Genomic DNA, 15,359 nt, shown 5'->3' with positions numbered 1-15,359 from the left:
GTGGGGTGTGGGGTGGTGGTGGGGGGGGGGGGGGGTGTCAGTTGGGCTTGAGAAAACGAGTTTTGATCCATGACGTTATTTGCTGTATTTCACTCTCAAGTATACATTGAGCATTATTATAACCTGCAGCATGGGTGCTGATGGCCATGCAAACTGTCCAAGAAGAAGACAGAAAATTCATAGTAAATAAATTTTTTCTAGGTGAGATTACCCTTCATGGTTGCTAAAACAAATGAGATGTGTTAAGTGAAACTTTTAGAAGTAATATAGTAAATATTAGTGTAAAAGAAGGAGGAAATGGGCTCTGCCCTCAGACAGTGTCTAGTGTCACAGATGCCCTAGGTTATCCCATCAGGGTTCTGGTTTCTTTTCCAGAGCAGTGCAGGTCTCTCACAGATTTGTATCTGCCAGACCCACACAGATGTCTTGCAAATCCTAGGACACTAAAACCAGCACTCAACACCACCTTCTATTGATTTAATCCTGTGAAAGGCCTCAGAATCCATCAATACCACAGACTTTCCACAGAATTCATACCTGATGCTAGTTAACAGAATACCTTTTCCACAATTTACTTTAAATCTAACACGTGATTTCTGGATGCAGTTAATTTCTATCCCCACTATGATAGTTTGGGAATGCAACCTGAACAATTCAGCTCTCTCGGAATCCTATATTCTCTCAACTTAGCAGGTTTTTATTATTTCACTTATTATAATGTAAAGCGATGAAGTTACTTACCCAAGGCTATACAGAAGTCAAAACTAACAACAAAAGCCAGTGGTCTTGATTCTTAGTATCTTGCACAAATACAGTTTCCATGTTGCTTCTGTGAGCGCCACATCATCTCTGGTGCACTTACACTTGAATATCTAAATAAATTACTTCCAGAAATTCAGATGTGAAACTAAATAATTATTTCCATATGTCACTGTTTGAACTGTTTGAGGTCAAGACCTGTTTGTCTTGCAGGAGAAACAAAGAAGACTAAAGTTGTACATGAGGCTATACATATTATTTGTGCCTTCAAAGGCAAGAGGCTTTGATCAGTATTTTTAAAAAGCTACACATTGACTTTTGGTAAATATACTACTGTGCGCTTTAGAAAAATAAGCTTACATATAAGAGAAATTTTATTTAATTAACTCTGCCACAACAATAATAAACATTTTATTAGCCTTTTTTTTTCCTAGCGCTAGCTTCTAAAAGATCATAAGTATTTACTACCATCTGTAAGTTATGAATGCAGATTAATTAATAGTGAAGTAACAGAGCTCTCTTTTGTACAAGTGCAAACTTTGTTTCAGTCATCACAGTATTTGCCAATCCAAGTATCATAGCTTGGGTACTTACATATTTTGAACTGGACTAAAACTACTGCTGTTATTTCACAAAAGTACTGAGGCACGAATCAGCAGATTCTGACCCATATATTTAAATTTAAACACATACTTTTGCTAATAGCTTTATGATTACTGAACTGTTAAGAGATTGAATGAATTGTGCATGACCTAAACCAACATTACAGAAAGTTTTGGTTTTCATCTATTGATCATTAATTTGATTGTTTGTAGATCAACTGTTGGTCATCATCAGCTGTACCCAGGTAGCTGGGAGACAAGTTGTTATGGAATAGAAAGCTTTCTGCCTAAACCATTTAGTGTTTTAATATAATTAATAATAAGGGCAATCTATTCATAAAATATAACATAGTTGCTTCAGTATTTCTTCTAGACTTATGGATCAAGAAATTTATTTCACAGAGCAGGTATGATAGATCTGATAGGTCCCCAGATCATGATGTGTTGGCTGCTGATGTTGGAATAAATATTCCTAAATTTATTATGTTCCAAAGTGTACTGGCCAAAACCATAAGATTGTCTTTTCTTTACTGTTAAACTTTTTTATAATGTCAGCAGCCTCATTATTTGAGCTGAGATTATAATCACTATGGAGACTTAGATTTGTAACTCAGTTTTTCAGATTCAAAGGGCTTCTTTCATCTAATTCAGGTAAATAAGATGAGAGTAACATCTCTCCTGAATAACAATAGTAGCTTTTTGTTCTTTGTCTGCTATCACAGATATATCTAGTATTTTTTAAGTTTTCTGTTTGAGCTATGGATTTAAATAATCTAATATTAAAAAAGAAATAATGGACATACAGCATGGAAACAATCCCCAGTGCACAATACAGATGGTTATACTAGTATCCATGACAAGAGAAAAACAAATAATTAATATATTGGTAGGCAGACCCTATTAAAAACATCGAATAGAGGTCAAGTTAATTTGAAAGACAGATTACTGAGGTAAGGAGACATTTTCCATCTGTTAACCTTTGTGACTTCCGTTCTTCTTGCCTTTCCTTCTTCCCTTCCTACTTCTTAATTCCTATTCGGAAGATAAGAAGAACCAAATAAGATAGCTATACTAGCACTAGCACCAACACTAGCACTATTACTATTACTTTAGTTTTTCTTTATTGTCAAGTCTGAGGACCTAGAATGTAATGTAAAAGCACCATACATGGACTTTTTTTGTTTGTTTTTAAAAGTAATTTGTGATATTATTCAGTTCTGTCTTGGTACAATCCCACCACAGTATCCATCCACTCTTGTCAAATGATTTCCTGAACTTGTTATTTGAGACATTTTCATTCTAGAAGTTATTCATTATGTAATCCAAAAGCATTGCCAAAATTCAACCTTCCTAACTATGGGAAGGGTGAGATAGTCTTCCTACATCACTTACATTCAAAATTTATCTGCTTAAAAGTGGAAGAACTTACCTCACCCTAAAAGCCTGCATAAATAGTGCTTGTCTTAAAAAAATATGTTGGGAGACCATTTAAAACTCAATCTCTATCCTTAAGTTTAAATTTAGTAAAACAGAATTCAGACATATCAATTTTGTGTACTGGAGGCATGTGGAAGCTGTTTCAGAGATAAGTTAATAGAAACGTGTACAGTATGTTCCCTGCAATAGACAATCAAATTAAGAAAAGAAATGGCAAAGATGACTCAACATTCATCTTTCTTCATGTTTGGTTTGTTTGGGGGCTGGGGGGTGTCTGTCTGTGCATGTCTGTGTAGAGTTGCTCTTTCCTCCTTTAACCTTAAGGTGCTGACTCTTCTTTCCCTACAGTTGCATGGCTGTTGTACAGAATAGAAAACCACACAACCCCAATGAAACAAAATTTAATTAGGCCCTGCTTAGAGAATTGTAAGATTTTAAGGATTTGCTTGCTATGTCTCTTGATGTCACCTCAAACCTCTAGTGCTTTTTGTTATAATAGTTTTAACTAACTCTGTGAAGGAGAGATATATGGGGACAAAAAAATCTGAAGTTGATATAAATCCCCTTCCAAAGAAGTCATCAAGTTCAGTTTCCTACAACTGTATATATTTTCTCCTAAACTTGTCAAACTCCATTGAAAATCAAATTAGATTTTTTTATGCCACTACTTAGAATATGCATAGTAGACTACCATTTGTCATGCATTTTTCCTGGGCTTAAATAATTGTGATTATGTAAGAGCAAAGATCTAGTGATAATACATCTATTAAATATTGTGTTTTTAATCAAGCATTGTCTAATTGTTACAGATTTCAAAAACATAAAGCTAAGAGGAGAAAAAAAAAACTAATTGGTTGCAGTGTTCATAGATTGGGTAGTGTGGATAGTCTCCAAAATTAGAGAATTATTTTAATGTTTTAGTTAACAGAGACAATAATTCAACTTCATTATTACAGAAACAAGGTCTATTAAAAGGAATGGAAAACTGATACCAAATATTCCCATTCCCAGTCAAACATCCCTTCCATAGGTTTACAAAAACTGATCATGTTTTTCGTATGTAGTTGAGATATAGAAATGTGGGAAATAACAGGAAAGCATGCCTGGGAACATTTTATTTTATAAGGTTGAAATTCTGTAGCGCAGAAAGGTGGGTTTTGTTTTTGTTGTTGTAGCATTTTTTAAAGAAAGAGAAATACCCCTTAGGTGAATCTCTTGATGAGGAAGAGGGCTTGCTTAACTTACTTATATACCTAGAACTCCATGGTTACCTTCTAGACCAGCAATCATACATAATATGAGGATAAATGAGAAGATGTATTTCATAGTCCATGTTCTCTAAGAAAAAAAATCAGCATTTTCTCTTCGAGTTGAAGTAGTTAATTCTTTTCTTCTTTCTTTTGGTATTGTTTTTGTAGCTATGATCTATTCAGATAAAGCAATTTAACCATTTCCTCTACCCACATGTGTGGAATCTAGAATATAATCTTTCAACATTTTTATTGCAAAGTACCTGAAGAATTTAAACTGTATTTTCTGATTCATATAAGCAAATCATCAGAACTGTAAATACATCATTAACATTCAAATGAATAAACAGAGACTGTTCTCATACTGAGGGCCAAATTTTCCTCCGACCTACATTTTCGTTAGTGATAAGAGATCTGCACCTTATCATATCTGCTATCCCCATCAGATCTTAGAAGGTGTTTTTTTTAATGGAGGAGGAAGATTCCAAGACTGTTTAGGGTGCTTGGGGCATAAAGAAGGAAATGTAATTTTAGCTAGGGCTTGAGTCCAGGACGCTCATAGCAACTTATTATATGAAAAGGGGATTTGCAGGAATGTGAGTTCTTAATTGTGCAGTCTGAAACACACAGACAGGAGTCAGAAAACTTTGAAGTTCAAGCCAATTCCATACTTAACGTTTGCCGAGCTTTTTATCTCCATGCAACAGTGATCTAAGGACATTTGTACTAATATCTGCTTTTGATCCAACCAGTGACATTATTTTGAAATATCATTGCTGCCTGATGAGCTTATTTAGACATGCATTCTGGCAAGGTGAACATTCCAGTATGCAAAAACTATCTAAAATACAAAGGTTTTTCAGAGGTGTTCAGTACTTACCGATTAAAACCATTTAGACTGTAAACATCCTTCATGTTCCGAAGCTGGAAGAAAAACTTCGTTTTGCAGATTAACCAGTGGCATCCAACATCTATATAGCTTAATTAAGTCATGAAGATAATTTTCCAGAGTTGCAATGTAGTACTATGAAAGGAGTTTGCAAGGATTGCAGCTGATGTAAGCTTGCAGTTTACTTTATCTGAGAACAAGAGACAATTGACAGTACACTATCTGGCTCTTCAATGATTTGGTCAAAATTAATTACGTTCTTGTAAATATAAAAAGGTAAACATTGTCATCAGTCTGCTATGAAATAAACAATTCTGTGTCCAGGTGCTCAGCTACTAAATGAAAAGACACATTATAACTTTATTTATTTTATTTCTTCTGATGCTTTTATTATATAAATATTACACTGTTATATTTCTATAAAGAATACTAACATTTAAAGGGAGGATTTTCCTTTTCTTCCTTAGCCGTTACAAAATTTGTTAGGGTGCATTTACTAGTAGGCACTGTGTAAAGGCAGAATGTTACGCTGAGCCAGCAGAGATTAGACTAAATGAGAACACACTAGCTATAAATTTAACGGGGTTCATTTTCTAAAGTGACTGCTTTATGCATCTGCAAATGGAAAGAAATAGAGCATCAAGCTCTTAATTTTTTCTACACAAATAAAAACTGAAGTACTGAATGTCTTCACTTAACATCTTCAAAGCAATACTATTTTTATTAGGTACTAGAACAGAGCACAATGCGCGAAAAAAGGGGAGATGATGTAGGATTTTTGTATTATGCAACTTCAGTAAAAAATAACTGTTTGGTTTTTTAACTCTCCATGACATTTTTCTAAATATTGTGGCACAAATCACTGGATTGTAATGTTCTGTAAAATTCTGTATTAGTGACAGTGTGGGGGTAGAACTCTATATAAAGTTTTGATGGTGCATGTAAAATCTGTTTCTACAGCATGTTTATTCGGGATTCAATCCATTTCCAGTTCAAGTCACTAATAATAATTCTGCTGACTGGAATGGAACAGGATCACTAGATTGCATATGAATTGCTGTTAGCACATAAGGTGACTGAGTTTAAAGGCAGGAATAGGTTTTCTAGCAATTGCCTGTTTCAAAACTATCCCAAATAGGCAGGTACTTTAAAGACAAGTACCATCTCACAAAAAAAGAACAAATTCTCTTCCCACTCAATTCCTGCTTATGAGTTAGCTTTTGGGGGTATTTAACAGAGTAATGCAAAATGTAATGTGTAGTTATTAATACTTACTGTAGACTTCATGCTTCAGAATTCATTGTGTTAAAAATTTGCCATGAGTTTGAGGCTTTTAAGTCATATCATACAAATTCAAAGAAACTGCTGTTATCATATCATAACATATACAAGAAAATATAGTAAGAGTCAGGCTACTCTAAAAAAAAGTTGCATGCCTATATAGGTCTCAGACAAAAGTGAAAAGAATGAAACAGCAGGAGACTAAAGAGGCTATTTAATGCATCCAAAAGATACGCAAGATAGCTGCCTTGCATGAGGAAGGTAAGCACTCAAATGAAAAAGAGATGTCTGGGAGTAATGACACTTCAAATAGCAATAAAAGACTATCTAATTATCAGAACTGCACTTAAGGCATTGTCAGGCCAGATAAAAAACTTTTTCCTTTTTTTTTTTCCTAGTAATAGCAATTAAATACTTGAACAGCTAAACTTGAGATGGCACTAGATATTTTTTTATTTATTTCTCAGAAACTTTCTGAATGGTATGTTACATTTTAAATAGAAATTTTCAACAGAAAATCAGAAAAGATTGTCATAATGGTATCTTCATGAAATCTTTCAAATCTGTGCATGGCTCTTCATGGTAAAATTTCATAAGTCTTTTCTCTGTCTTTAAATCACAGTCTAATATAGGGCTAGAATATCTTGTATGTAATATAGACAATAGCCAGAAAAAATAGTGATTCAGCACTGTATGAAAATAAAATTTCAGTTTGGTAGTTTGATACATTTTATTGTGACGTTAATATATGATAATTTCTCCCTAGTTATAATCTGAATATCAAATAGAGTTATATTTAGTACTTTTTTTACCCATTAACAATGAGTCACATATATAAGTCTTCTGCCAGGAAGATTGGTTGAATAAATAGAAACCAATATTATTAGAAGATATATGTGTGTGTATGAATGGCGTATTTATATTCTGGAAGAAATTGTTGTTGCGGAGTTTTATTACTAGGAACTGGAAGATGTAACTTTCAAGGAAAGTGTAGCTACTTGTTCTTGATGGATGTTTTACTGTGTGCACTACCTTTATACCGTTTATGTCTATTTATTACATTTTATTTGGATTGAATAATACTATTAGTACTTCCACCTGGAAAATAGAAAACAACAAACCAGATGCTTCATATCGCAGTCTTAATATATTGTAGTCCAAAGTTGCAGACAGCAAAATTTACGCAATCTATACTATTTTGTAAGAAAGACAAAAATATGTGATATTTTAGTTAATTGTGCAGAAGTAGTTTCATGCTACCTTTTCTACTTTGCTTGAATACTCTGACTGAGCATCCTCGTTCTGGAAGGGGAAATTGGTTATGAAAATAGCTGATTGTACTTTTTTGCCACAGCCAAAGTGAAGAGAGAAAGGATAGAGCAGGGAATCAGCTGTACCGTAAGTCTAAAATGCCAAGAGAACATGCATGGCAAGGCTTCTCGAGATATGGGGGCACTAGAAATGGGGTCAAGGCTTTCAATATTTTGGCTTCAGTGTCTTAGATTCTTGGGCCAGGGGGAAGATCTTCCCAGCTCACAGCATGGAGTTTGGAAGTCCACTACAGCTGCGCTTCAGGGTGTGTGGAAATAAGGTGTCAAATATTAAAATTCTAGAGGCTTGGCTGAGCACATGGCTCCATTGCAAAGATCCTAAAAATCCCGCATCAAAGCTCCTAACTCACTGAGGCCTCTGTAGCTCCCAGTCTCTGGATTTAGTGAAATCTGTTTTCATTTAAAAGTCTGCTATCACTCCAAGTTGCACAGTTTCATAGCATCATAAAAATGACTATAGTCAATAACTTTTTTTTTGTCTTTGTATCAGTTACCCCAAGTGATATGCTGACCTGTAAACAATTGAAATGTTTCAGTCAAATAAAAATAACTGATCTCAGTTCTCCATCCCTCCAACTGACGTTTAATTACATGCCATTAAAAGTTTCCTGGACGTGAAGAAGAATCGGGACCCTACTACTACCTGTGAAAAGGCTTGTCTCTCTCAGAGATACCAACAGGTACTGTCCAGCGAAGTGTTATCAAATAGGAAAGAAGTTCTATTTTTCTCCCCTTACCCAAACAAACTCACACATATTTGATTATATGAGATTGTGCTAAAATTGCTTAAATGATCATATCCTAATGTCTGTAGAAAATAGACAGCTAAATGAAAGTGTAAACATTTTCTTTGGTCTTTGATATGACTTGGGATGCAGATAATGATGACTCATTTCACTAAATGCTTGGACATTAATTTGTTTTTGTCCTACTGAACTGGACATTTATATGATTTTATTCAGCCTAAGTAGACCTTTTGCTTAGTACAAGAATATTGGGGGGTGGGATCCTTTTTGGCAATGGAATAAAAAAAAGAACATCAAATTATTCTTTCCAATGATAAGGGCATATGCACACCATTAGAGGCCCACACGGCTTAACTGACAGCATGGGTGCACTTTGAGGGGGGTGGCACATCATGGGAATATGCTCTAGGCCTTGGGGCATATGTTTGACTAGGAGAGACTATTCCAGAAAATTTGGTGATATTTTCAGGAGAAGATGAGCATTTCAATTTTTCATACATAGATTTGAAAATAGATAATTGGTTTCAGCAATTGTTCTAGGAAATGTAAAACTTCCTTTTCTTAGCCTGTGAATGAAAAATTAGTCTTTTCATATACTGTCTTCATTTAGTCTCATGTGTAGCTGATTGGTGCTTAAAGGCAGAATTCTCAATTATAAATAAAATTCAACATTTTTTTTCAAAGTGGTAGCAATTTTTTCTGTCCAATTTTGCAAGTCTTCAGACACTCCAGATTTGTAGAGTATGGATCTTATTTATTCTTGAAGTAGATGATGTTTACTCAGGTATTGTGGCTTTCAGTCTTTGCTCTGAAAATTTGTGTCACATTCAAAGAGGCATAAATAGCCAAGAGTTGTTTAGCCAAATGATGTAAACTGTAATTGGTTAGAATAATTCCCCTTTCATTAAATGCATAGCAAAATGAAATGAAATAACTTAGTGAGGACATTTCATTTTGCAGAAGTACTAAAGCAGCAATAAATATAGGAATTGTTACATTAATTAGTCTGCATTTACCTTAGTGTTTTAGTCCAAGTTAGGAGGGATCTTTTTAAGTGAATGTCCGTATTTTCCCTACTCACTGTGCTTTAATTTGTGTCTTTGGACAGCCTTGGAATGAACAGTTGGGCTTCTTTTTGCATGAAACTAAACCAAAATCTCCAGTCATGATTGTGTGTTCCATCTGTGGAGCTAGACTAGAACCAGTCTAAACTAAAACCCACAAAAAAGCGTGCATCATAGACGTCAGGTGCGCAACACAAACTGTTTTTCTGTCCGCATCAATTTCTATTGGACATGTAGATCTATACTAAATACTGTGTTTATTCGTTGTAGCATTAAGAAACCAGGGTTTTTTGATTTCAGAGGTGTTGGCCTATATTTTATTTTATTTTTTCTTTAATGAGTGAAACTAACAATTTGTTAAAAGCTGTATCTTTTGTGCCTTTACAATTAAAACTGATCCTGCCCACACAAACAGTAAAGGAGTAAATGAAATTATTGCATTAGGTAGATATTATTAAGAAAACTCTCTGATGTATTATTGACAGTCTACAAGGTCTTTGGAACTTATGAATTCTTAAATTAGTTTTAGTTATTAGAAAAGGTGATGAAGCAAACATTCCATAATATAAGTATAGTCTTTGGAGGGCAGATTCCACATGAAAGCTTAGATCGGAAACACTGAAATAACTGTTTTATTGGATAAGTTTTTGGGGTATGCCTGAACATAAGTATCACATACATTTTTATATATCTGTCATCACGTCTTCTTATATATATGTATATATAAATCTTACTTAAATAAAAATAAATTTACAGTTCAGAGTCATACCTTGCATTTTAGAATACTGCAGACGCTAAATCTCTCCTTCCTTTTTTTTTTTTTATGGCTATCGTCTTCTGTAAACATGTATATGTAGAGTTGAGCAAGATTATTGGGTGCCCAGAAACAGTAATGGGGTGTAAGATGCACGGAACTTTACAGAGTCTATTCGGCATCATCATGGTTAAATTTACAGTTCAGAGTCATACCTTGCATTTTAGAATACTGCAGACGCTAAATCTCTCCTTCCTTTTTTTTTTTTTATGGCTATCGTCTTCTGTAAACATGTATATGTAGAGTTGAGCAAGATTATTGGGTGCCCAGAAACAGTAATGGGGTGTAAGATGCACGGAACTTTACAGAGTCTATTCGGCATCATCATGGTTGTTTAAGCAGTTTTCAGTGTGTTACGTATCCACACTGCCCAACTCTTGGTAACTGAATTATGGGTCTAATGTCACTTCAGTCTTTCTATAGACAATGGAAGAAGAGAATCACTACCATGATGGAAGTGATGGAAGTGGATGATTCAGTTTAGCTTCTTAATTCAGGCACCTAGTTTAGGGTGATGATAAGCTGTCTTCCCCCGCTGAGGTGAAACATTTATCTAATATCTGAAAGAGAGTATCAAGCTTACAGAAGATACATAGAGAGACAGGAGCAGTTACAGAGCTTATAAAGGAGATATTTTCATTATCAATTCCACTTATTGTTGCTGTTCACAAATCATTACCATCTTAAATTTTTAAACAACTGTGTTGCTGAGAAAAAAGAGGTGCATATCAAGGTAAATTCTTGCTGCTAATGGTTTTCACTCTGAACAAAGAGACAAGGGCATGTAAAAGCAGCAGTTGATTTTTCTATGTAAAATACGGGTCCCAATGTCCCTAAAGGCTTGATCTCATTTTCATAACAGCAGCAACTTTAACAAAAAAGAGAGGAAAAAAAAAAAAAAAGGTAGGATGATGAGGAGAATCAGTAGCACAGGATTTTATGATCTGACAAAACTTTGAATATAGTGTAACTGAAAACATTTTTGTGAAGTTGTAAGCATTTCAGAAAATGGCTTTACTCTCTGAATGACAATAGACCAGTACTTTAAAATAACACTTTAATAGCTGAAAATACAGCATAGGATTAGATTTGCATCCTAGTATTCACTGGAATACCAGGAGGGGGATCAACGGCCTAACCATATGCCACAGTTTGCAGTGATTTAATTTAAGTCCATTCTAAACTATATCAGCAGGAGTACTGTATTATATTAAAAGTTCACCTGAATGAACATGCAGTGCCTGGAAAGCCACAAGGGTCTTCACAGTTAGCACTGCCACCAGCACAAGCATTCTCCTCCCTTCGGTGCTGCCGCTCCTCCCCCAGCATTTTTACAGGTAAATGAAAACCTGCGGACATAACACTGCTCCAACATACAAAGTTAAGGAACAGCTTTTATCCTGACTGTTTTCCTTCCCCTTTACAGTAGACAACGTTGTTCTCTTCAGCTGTTGGTGTTTAATTCCAGATTGGTGTTAGTTAAAGGAGGCCAACAATTGCTTTATGACAGCGAACACTTAAGTGGCTTCATATACTCAACCTAGACATTTATTCTTTTCTCATGAAACCTGAACCAAAGGTTTCTTTGCAGAAGAGCAGAGCTGGAGGCTGGAAGAGTGCCGGCACATACCATGCCGTGGTGCCTTTTTTCTTATTTAGGCATCTGCTACTGGCCACTGAGGGAAGAAATCTGGGCTTGATGGGGTTTTGATCTGACTTAGCACAGCCATTTCTCTGTTCTTCAATACCTTCAGAAAATGTGTTAAGTACAGTATGAACAGATCTTTCATTAGCATCTTTCATGAGACGAAATAGAATCCAGAAATACCTAATTAAGCTCTGCAGCAAAAATATCAGTAATTTCTCCCCCCTTCTGCTTCTTCATGAACCTTGTGCCTATTCAAAATGCAAAACACTTCACCATTCTGGAGCTCAACAATGCGTGCAGCACACTGGCTGTTAGTGGCAATATTTGTAAATTGTATTTCTACTATAAAATAATGTTTAAAACATCTAAAATGATCTGGAGTTATCTGCTCTGTGTTGCAAGGGCCCATGTGACTAGTATTACTGAAAAGAGGAAAAAGTTAAACCTCTATAAACTGCACTATAATGTTAATTGTAAATTTAATTAAAACAATAAATAGTTTAGCATCTTGAAACGGTACTTGTTTCTTCTTCATTGTTTGAGATTCGCTGCAAATCTTCACATATTTTCACTGCAGAGATATTAAAAGATATAAAATTGATTTTTCCAACACAAAGTTTTATTTTTAAGTATAGATTTTAATCACTGTAAGTCCATAGATTTGTGGCCCACCTAAACGCTAGAAAATTTTAATCATTAAAGCAACATATATTTCATAATACTTATCTCCTAAGAGAAAATCCTGTAGTTGCTGTGAGGCAAGTATTTTTCTCGATTTATTGGGCTTTACAAATCCTACACAGAGTCCAATAGAAGCCTAGCAATGCCAGTTGGCACTGGCTGCAGCATTAGCTACAAGAAGGCTTAAGAAAGAGACTGTCAACATTTCCTCCTACAGACCTTAAATAGCTATGGGACATGAACAGAGCTTTGTATAAAAATGTGCTCTTGTCCAGCAAGTAAAGAAAATCAATTCTGAATTCATGCTATGGTGTATCATGACAGTGCCCCTACTCCTCTTCACTGGGTTTTTTCTCTGTAGAGTTGCAGCAGAATATAGTCTCAGTCTGCCCTTTTTTAATGTTCATAATTTCAGTCGACTAAAGTGTTTTCGAGTAGAAAGACAAAGATTAACTTTTTACAGAATAATATCTTCTCTCCTCTTCTCTCCTTCTCTGTCCTTTCTTGTCTCAAAAATAAAGAGATATAATAGAGCAATTCCTGAGAAAGTGCAGATATTTTGGGACAGTGAAGTACTTCAGGCTTAGAGAGCACTGGATCATGATTCCACTTCATCATTTCGTTTTACGAATAACTCAAATTCAAAGTCCGTGACTTGAGCAAAAACGCTGCTGCTTCTGGACCAGTGGACATAAATCCGTGTATCAGTGCTGCTTTTCCTTTTTCCTCTTTAAGCAATCAGATCTCTTTGTGATGAATGCCTTTGTTTTCCTCCACCTGTCCAGTAGACTGGCTGTTATATATTGCCATGGAACGTCATCTCATTTTAAATAGAATTCAAGATATTCATCTTTGAAAATAAGCCAGTATAATGTTACTGTGCAAGATCACACATTCAATCTTTTTCCGTGACAACTCCCAGTCAAATATTAAAAATTATACACAGTGACAAAACTTATGGAGAAAGTGGGGTACTTCACAGCCCACAGGCAATACTTGTCATAAGAAGTGTGTTTTCACTTCTTACACACTGAGTGATACTTAACAGGTAATAAGGAAATTAGAGATTATGCACAATGTGGTAAAATAGAGATTCACGAGGCATTATTTAGTTAATTTCTTACAGCTACCTGAGAGAAAACAGAGATTTTGTGAGATGAAACTTCAAAGATTAGTCTGGTAGTTACTGAACTATTATACAAATCATAGAGGACAAGTAAATTGAGGCAGGTTTTTTTCTGGCTGTGTGTAAGTACATATTTTTGAACAATATAAGGCTCTTTCTGCTGGGGTACTTCAACTACTGGGTAAGCACAAATATTTAATTTCTAGCAGCAAACATTTCATAACATTTTTCTTTTTCTTAGCACTACAGAGGGAGAGCTCTTATAAGTTCTATCTCAGTATGGAGATGCTTGGTTTAGGTGCTGGTATGTTTTCAGCAAATAGTTTGTTAACTTTTGTGTCAAAAACCCAAAGAAGTTTAGCTAGGAATCCACCATTTGGATTTGTATCAAATTAACTTTATGCATTGTTTATGTGCTTCTGCTTATTAGAAGAAAGAATTTTTCCTTCTTTTGAAGACAGTTATTTTGAGAAATGTTAGTGATATATTACAGCAAGAAAACTTTCTGCAAATGAGCTTCTCTAATGAACTTTTTATGTGATATTTCAAAATTAACTTGTACTTTAGCCTTAAAATGGTAAATACAACTTCTGTCTCCTTCATGAGGAAGAAAAAGGCACTGGGGAATCTACTTTTGACCTTTCACAGAAAAAAGAAAAAGGCACTGGGGAATCTACTTTTGAAACTCTAAATGCTTAAATTTTGTAAGACTCCTGAAGATAAATAGAAGAAAATAACAATTCTTTTCTGCCTCCCCTGAAGATAAATAGAAGAAAATAACAATTCTTTTTCTGCCTCTCAAAAGAGTAATTTTTCCCAGCTCCTTCACAATTCAACTATTACATTGATACTTTTCAGCAGATTTTTCTTCCATAGTCTGGAAAGCATTCATTCTTGGAGCTTTTTATTTTCTGTTCATTTCACTTAGGTTTTCATACTCATACTCAATATTAATAGAGATTCCAATTTATATAATTTTGCTTCTCTTTTTGACACCTCTTTGTAAGCATTTCATTAATCTTTACTGCATTTAAGAGTCATTGGCTGGTAGTGGTATTTATTTGGGGGACTCTAGGTAGGCTACTGAGACACTGGATGTCTGAGGCAGGGATACCATTCAAGAATAAGATACCTGTCTTCAAGTGTCTATACGAGTAACTACAGCTATGCCATGTGTTCAAAATTTCATTATCATAAAGGGACACCTGCTAAATAAAATCAGGGTATTTAAAGAGCAATTCCTCTCCTTCTGAAGTGGTCACACTGAGTAGTAAAGTGAATCTCTGCCTCAGTCCGCTGCCTGTATTGACTAGGGGTGGGATTTTCATGTGGCCATCTATTGCCATTTGAGATGTGCTCGGATATCTGAGACGTCCTGATGCCAGCGTGTGTGACACAGCCTGCAGAGACTTACACCTCTCTGGGAGCAACAGGTGATATCAAGGAGGGATACCTCTCATCTGGCAATAGATGCATATGCTTAGGCAGTTGAATCAGATTACTATTTAGGGTTTCCTGACTACCAATGCCATGCTTGATCCACTGGTTAATACTGCTACCTAATAATATCTGTTTAAAGGTATATGACTGTTTTGTGGTAGAAGCTTCTGTCGTTCTAGTTAAATAAGATTATTCCTCTCCAAGTGAAAGAGGTTTGTGACTTCAGAATGAGCTGTGAGTTCTTACGAGAAGCACATACTGCAGCATCTGTAAATGTTGGTTTCTTATGTT

Source organism: Aptenodytes forsteri, unplaced genomic scaffold, assembly GCF_000699145.1.
Source record: "Aptenodytes forsteri isolate BGI_AS27 unplaced genomic scaffold, ASM69914v1 Scaffold2, whole genome shotgun sequence".
Lineage (NCBI taxonomy): Eukaryota > Metazoa > Chordata > Aves > Sphenisciformes > Spheniscidae > Aptenodytes > Aptenodytes forsteri.
Note: the sequence above shows the minus strand (reverse complement) of the source record.